Source organism: Nuphar pumila, chromosome 7 (genome assembly GCF_984573655.1).
Source record: "Nuphar pumila chromosome 7, dmNupPumi1.hap1.1, whole genome shotgun sequence".
NCBI classification, from domain to species: Eukaryota; Viridiplantae; Streptophyta; class Magnoliopsida; order Nymphaeales; family Nymphaeaceae; genus Nuphar; species Nuphar pumila.
Genome location: NC_143255.1, coordinates 56,017,815 through 56,025,630, shown reverse-complemented (window position 1 = coordinate 56,025,630; position 7,816 = coordinate 56,017,815).

Sequence of the window (7,816 nt, the reverse complement as noted above, 5' to 3'; positions counted from 1 at the left end):
GAATGAGTTTGACCTTATATGAATGCTTTATATAATCTAATATTTTTAAAGAATTTTTAAGCCCCACAAATTTTTTTTTTGACACTAATCTAGAAAACATGGTTATTTATGTGGATTTTAAAGAAATGACAATAGATGCATGTTAGAGTTTATTTTGAATCATAAGTACGAATATTCACAGTTTGTTTTTGAAAAAACTAAGCAAATGAACAACATTGAAAATAAGAGCTCAAAAAGTAAAAAAGAGCATATGTTTAGTAGTGTGATATCTTCGTATTCCCTAGTAGCTGGGCTCAGACACAAGTTGAAGTGTTTGATTCTCATGTCGAAATGGATAACAAAGAAAATAACATCTTTGTCTAAGTTGATATTTGTGGTCTATTTGGTTCGAGTAAGTAGAGCCTGAGGGGTGTTTACACATAGTGCCCTAAAGTCATCTAGTTTGGGAACCACCAACCCGAAAGCCCGTTACATGGACTTTATAGAGAGCCTAATAGATGTTGACATTGCACAAGAAGCAAGCTATAAGGTCTAGTGACTCGAGCAATTAATTTCAAGGGATACTTTGTATCTGGTACCCTAAGGTCGTTTGTCCTGGGAGTCACTGACCTAAAGCTCGTTACATGGGTCACGAAAACTAGAAATTTAGCATAGTTCTCAATAAAAAGAAAGAAAAAGTATAAAAATTTTGAAAATCTAAAACAGTAAAAAGAAAGAAAATCAAGCGCATAAAGACAAAGTCACTGCTTAGGAATGATTTTTGAGAAACCTGTGTAGAAAATATATAAGTGAAGAGAAATAAACAATGACATGTGTATATTTAATTTTTTGAGAATAAAGCATAAATGATTACAATATTTAAAAAAGTAAAGAAAAAAGCTTTTATTCTATGATGAAAGGTAAAAACTCTAAATATTTTTGAAAGTTTAATGACATAAAATATTTGTGAAAACAAACTCCTTAACTGCCTAATACTTTTTGAAGTTGAATCTTTATGTATACATGACAGAGATGTTTGTTGGTAGCATCACTGCAAACCCTCATGAGACCTTACTCGTCCACTGGGGTAACCCAGGGGTTTAAAGAGCTTATTGCATATGCTAAATGCAACCATGATTCCTACGAAAGTGAGTTATTTTTTTTTTTTGTTCTTTTTTGCTTTTGTTTTGTTATTCGAGGTCAGTTTGCTCGAGGACTAGCAAACAATAAGCATGAGAGAATTTGATCATGCATATATTTTGCATTTTATTCATACACTTTTATGCATGATCCAGCAAAAAATTGTATTAAAAATTCATTCTTATCAGTGTTTTTGAAAAACTACTTTGAAATTGAAAATATAGGTAAAATCACATATTTCAAGCTTTTCCTTGTATTTTTCAGAGTTGTAGTTAGTTTAGAATTTTCTAATGTGTAGTCTAATTAGATTAACAACAAACAACAACAACAACAACTACGCCTTCATCCCAAAACAATTGGGGTCAGCGATATGAACCAAAAAAGAAATTCATTTTGGGTCTTCCACATGAATCCTTTTCCTCCAATCATTTCTATCCAATGCCATGTCCTCGGTGAGGTTCAAAGCATTCATATCCTTTCCTATCATCTCCATCCAAGTCTTCCTAGGCCTACCCCGACCTCTTTTAACTAATATATTTTCCCATTTCTCCAACCTTCTAATTGGAGCATCATTAGGCCTTCGCCGAATATGTCCAAACCACCGTAAACGATTCTCTCGCATCTTATTTTCAATGGGTGCAACACCTACCTTCTTACGTATCTCCTTGTTCCGAATCTTATCTTTTATTGTATTTCCACACATCCATCTAAGCATCTGCATCTCAGCTACACTCATTTTTTGAATATGATGTCTCTTGGCAGCCCAACATTCTGTACCATATAGTAAAGCGGGTCTAATAGTCATCCTATAAAACTTTCCCTTCAACCGCAATGGCATTCTATGATCGCACAACACTCCAGTTGCACTTTTCCATTTCATCCACCCAACCTTTATCCTATGATTTACATCTCCATCAATTTCTCCATACTTTTGAATGATGGATCCCAAATATTTGAAATAATCATTCACCGGTATTTCTTGCTCACCAAGCTTCACTACACTCCCATCACTACTTCGTTGCTTACTAAACCGACATTCCATATATTCAGTCTTACTCTTACTCAACTTAAAACCTCTAGCTTCCAATGTCTGTCTCCATAATTCTAACTTAGCATTAACCCCAGCTCTAGACTCATCAATTAAAACAATATCATCACCAAACAACATACACCACGGTACATTTTCTTGAATTGATCTCGTAAGCTCATCCATCACTATCGCAAATAGGAAAGGGCTTAAAGAAGATCCTTGATGTAACCCAACCGTTATCGGAAAATTGGTTGTCACCCCTCCACAAGTGCGGACATTGGTTACTACTCCTTCATACATATCTTTAATTATACTAATGTACTTTAGGGAAACACCTTTCTTCATCATTTTCCACCAGAGAACGTCCCTAGGTACTCTATCGTATGCCTTCTCTAAATCAATAAAAACCATATGCAGATCTTTGTTCCTCTCTCTATATCTTTCAATAAGTTGTCAAGATGTATAGCTTCCATAGTTGATCTTCCAGGCATAAAACCAAATTGATTCTCCGATATCATGACAACCTTCCTCAACCTAGACTCAATCACCCTCTCCCAAAGTTTCATAGTATGACTCATGAGTTTTATACCACGATAGTTTGTGCAATCTTGTATATCACCCTTATTCTTATATAAAGGCACCAAAGTACTCTTCCTCCACTCATTAGGCATCTTATTTGTTCGCCAAATCAAGTTAAAAAGATTTGTCAACCATTCTAGACCTTTCTCTCCCAAGCATTTCCAAGCCTCGATAGGTATACCATCTGGGCCAACTGCCCTTCTTGATTTTATTTTCTTTAAAGCCTCTGCAATTTTTTTCTTTTGAATCTTGCGCATGAAGTCACGATTTATCTCATGAAAAGGAATGGAGAAGTCTCCAAGATCTTGAGCATGACTATCATTAAATAGCTTATCAAAATAATATTTCCATCTCTCCTTAATCTCCTCATCTTTGACTAAAACCCTTTGTGTTTCATCTTTGATACATCTAACCATACCCAAATCCCTCGATTTCCTATCTCTCATCTTTGCAAGCCTATAAATATCCTTCTCGCCTTCTTTGGTATCCAACTTGTCATAAACCTCCTTATATACCTTAGCCCTCGCATTTCGAACTACTTTTTTAGCTTCCTTCTTTGCTATCATATACTTCTCCAAATTCTCATTATCACGACTCTTACTTAGATTTCTATAACACTCTCTTTTAACCTTAATAGTTAATTTGACATCCTCGTTCCACCATGATGTATCCTTACCTAGTGGTGCACCGCCTTTAGACTCACCCAATACCTCCTTAGCCACTTTTCTCATGCCATCCGCTATCTTATTCCACATTGATTCTGAATCCTCCTCGAGACACCAATCAACTTTCTTAACTACCTGCTCTACAAACATTCCTTGTTTAGCTCCTTTCAGTGCCCACCACTTAATTCTAGGATTTATCCTATGTCTATCCCTTTTGCGACATTGTCTAATTCTAAGATCTAAAATTAAGACTCTATGTTGTGTAGCTACACTTTCTCTCGGTATAACCTTGCAATCGATGCAACAACCCCTATCTCTCTTTCTAAGTAGGAAAAAATCTATCTGACTCGTATTAACCCCACTTTTAAATGTTACTAGGTGAGACTCCCTCTTCCTAAACCAAGTGTTTGCTAAGATCATATCATAGGACAAACAAAAATCTAAAATCCTTTCTCCAGTTTCATTTCTTTCTCCTATATCATAGCCTCCATGGATACTCTCAAATTCATCTCTACTAATGCCTACATGTCCATTAAGGTCACCGCCGATGAAAAGCTTTTCTCCATAGGATATCCCTTGTACTACTCCATCTAAATCTTCCCAAAATTGATGCTTAATGGAATCATCTAAACCTACTTGAGATGCATAAACACTAATAATATTAATAATATATGTACCTAATACTAATTTAATAAGTAAAATTCTATCACCCTTCCTACGGACCTCAACTACATGATCTATAAACTGACGACTCATAACAATCCCTACTCCATTCCTATTCCTATTTATTCCTGTATACCAAATCTTATATCCCCAAGGTTCTATCACTTTTGCTTTCTCACCTACTCATTTTGTCTCTTGTGGACATAAAATATCAATCTTTCTCCTACATATAACATCTACTAACTCTATCAACTTATCAGTTAAAGACCCTATGTTCCAAGTGGCTAACCTAATTTTATGGTCTTGGACTAACTTCTTTACCCCTACCCGTCCAACAAAGTGAGGGAACCCTTGCCTATTTGACACCACATCTGGGCGCCGGTGTGACGCGTCGCTTCTGGGCGACGACCTAGCAACCCTTGCCCATTTATCACTGCCTCCGGGCCTAGAGAGTACAGCGCGTCGCTCAGTAGGGAACGCCTCAACGAAATTCTCATATTGGTTCATTTTCATAGGGTATGACTAAGTTTTTATGCAGGCTGTCACAGGCCTACCGCAACCCTCCTCCTTTATCCGGGCTTGGGACCGGCAGTGTATAACTAAACAGTTATACACAGGCGGAGTTAGTCTAATTAGATTAAGAGTGTAGTCTTTAATTTTAATCTGTTTAGAAGTGTATTTTTTGTAAAACACATTTTTCTAGAGGTACTGTTTTGAAAATTCTAAAAATTAATTGGGCTTTTTTAGAAAACATGTTTTCTAACCTAATTTTTAGTATAAATAATATCTTTTCAGCCATAGTGGACGTTTTTCTTTCTTGATAAAATGCAGGCCTCTTCTCCCTCTTCTCTTCCTCCTCGTCATTCCCAATCGGTTCTTCCTCATTCTCTTCCTTTCTCTCCCATTTTCGTCTTGCTTCTAACCTTTTTCTGGCACCGGTTCTTCTTACCCCCATCGACCGAGGCACGTGCAACTCAAAGGTAAGACCACATTCTTCTTCTCAACCCCTCCATCAGAGGTAAATCATGAGATTTTCTTCTTCTCCCCTGTCTCTTCGTAGTTTTATAGTTATATTAGTTTTATTTCCTTCGTAAAATACATACATCATATCATTGCATATAGTTTCATTTATTCATTGCACGTTCATTGCATGGAGTTTAGATGAGTTTTATGTTTATCATCTGCAAATAAAAATAATAAAAAAATGAAATAGTTTAGTTTAGTTTAGTCAATTTTTTTGATTTTTTGTGTAGAATAATATTATTTTATTCAAATTGGTAGATATAGCATAGAGTAATTCTAAAGTCTTTAGTGATTTTTAATTCACTTCATGTTAGATTTAAGTTAAGTTAGTTAAAATCATATTCTTGTGATTTAGGTATTTTTGTTTTTTTTAGTATTAATCATTTTTTTAGCCGGCTAGATTTCTATAATCATTTTAAGTCTTTTTAATTTTTAGTTGCTAGATCTTGTTATTCCCCATTTATGTTCTATTTTCGGTTAGTTTGTTCTTAATTAAATCATGTTCTTTGTGCTATTTCATCAGATTAGTTAACGTTTTAATTAGTTTTCTTTTTTAATTTGGTAGATTAATTGTTTAGTTTTTTAATTAGCTGAATAGATTAGAATTAAAGTCTTGTTTAGCTAAAATTCAATCAGTTTTTAATTCCAGAACTTTGATTTTAATTTTTAGTTAAAAAAATATTGTTATTCATTTTATTACTGTTTTTCTTAATTAGAAATAAATTTAGCCGATTTGTGTTCTTTCTCAATTATCGTTCTTTTTTTTTTAGTATAGTGTAGAATATTTTGTTAATCACGTTTTGTTGTAGCTTAGAGTAGTTCTTAATTAATTTAGTTAGTTTGGATCAAATTCAATTCACTTATTTACTTTAGATTTTTTTATCATGCATATTTAGTTAAATGAATAGATAACCGATTTTTACTTTTATTATTTTATTTGATTATTGAATAGCTTAGGTTAATTTTTATTTTCTAATTTTATTGATTAATTCTGAAAATCCGCACAACATATGCATATAGTTCTTGTTAGATTCATTTAGTTTGTTATTAGTGTTTGTCTTTTAGTTAATTTGTTATTAGTTAGTTACATTAGTTAGTTTCTTTAGTGTTATTTAGATAGTTAGTTAGTTATATTTTGTCTTTTAGTGAATTAGTTTGTTACATGTTAGTTTCAAGTTAGTCGCATGTTAAGTAAATTGTTATAGGTTAGTTAGATTCTTGTTTTTGTGATTTTTGAGTAAACTAACATTGAATTTTTGTCTAGTTTTTCATTGTTTTATTCTTGTTTAGTGTTTTTATTTTGCAGGGAAGTGGTTGAACGTATGGTGAGCCTTCAAACGAGCCATCTGAGGTCCCCAAAAGGTTCCCTCAAAAGGCCCTTTGAGCCCTCGGTGGAGCCAAAACCTTTTAAGAGTGAAAAACTAAAAACCTTTAATAGTAACTCTGAGGTTCAAGTGAAGCAGAGACATCAAAGGGACTAAAGCTCAAGACCCTGTTTTTCTTTTCTTTTAGATTAGTATTGTTTATTTTATTAATTTAAATTTATAAAAGGCCTATAACTAATTATTATTTTTTTACGCCCTCCACAGCGGGTCGTACTCTCAGTTGATTAGTTAATTAATTATTTTTATTTTCAAGACAATAAAGAGTAGATTTCTGTGGAATACAAAGTTTTCTCCCGTCCCCTGAGTTCAACCTAGACTCTACCCTAGTGTGAGCTGATTTTTATTATTTGGTGTCTGGCTTGCATAAACCATTTTCATAAAAAATATCATTTAAAAATCTAGTTCATAAAACTTACACCACCTACCGCTACCTTAACACCCCATATAAAAATATGAAACTTTCAAGATCTCCTTTCAGAAGTCGGACGCGGTCTTCCACTTTGAGTTCTCAACCCAACTCCAAAGCAACCCTAAAGACCATACTTGTTCCTCAAGAACCCCAAACCTCCGCCTTTTCATTAGTAATCAACCACCACTACTTTACTAAAAGTGCATTATTAAACTGTCTTAAATCCATAACTCCCAATCCCACCCTGAGATAGTTTACATCTAACTACCTCCCAACTAATTGGTGCCTTAATTTTCTTATCCTACGTGCCACCCCATAGGAAATTTCTAAGGATCCTCTTTAGGATTGTCATCCGGATATGCAAGAGCTTTGTAACATGTTGGGCTACCATGAAAAGAACATGTTCTACCAAGATGTATAGACCCACTTTCCATAAGAGCCTTTCTTCGAATCATGTCCTTCACTGACACCCAAAGATTATCTCTCCATACCCCCTCTATGTAATGATATTCTCAAGTATTTTTCTCGTATGTATATAAAAAACCTATAACAATAGACGGGGAAAATGTCCTTTAACCGCCGCTAATGTTCTAGGCAGAAAAACACCCTTTAAGAGCTGTCACAAATCATAGTGATCAGCAGCGGCGAGCGTGCATCCAACTAACTGTTGACGAAAATATCATCCACTATTAGGGTTTACTTTACACACACACATATATTTATTGATGCAAACATGCTAAATGAAATAAGCTAAAAGAAACATGTTAAATGAGCTTTTCAGGTTTTTTTCTTTTATTTCTAAATTTTGACAGTATAGATATAATCTAAGCACTTGATTTTATAGGGATCAACTATTGGAGTGTTCAATTATGAGACAAGATAGGTTTTTATAAGTTTTGAAAAATCAACAGTTCAAAATCTTTGTAAAATTTTAAGGCACCAA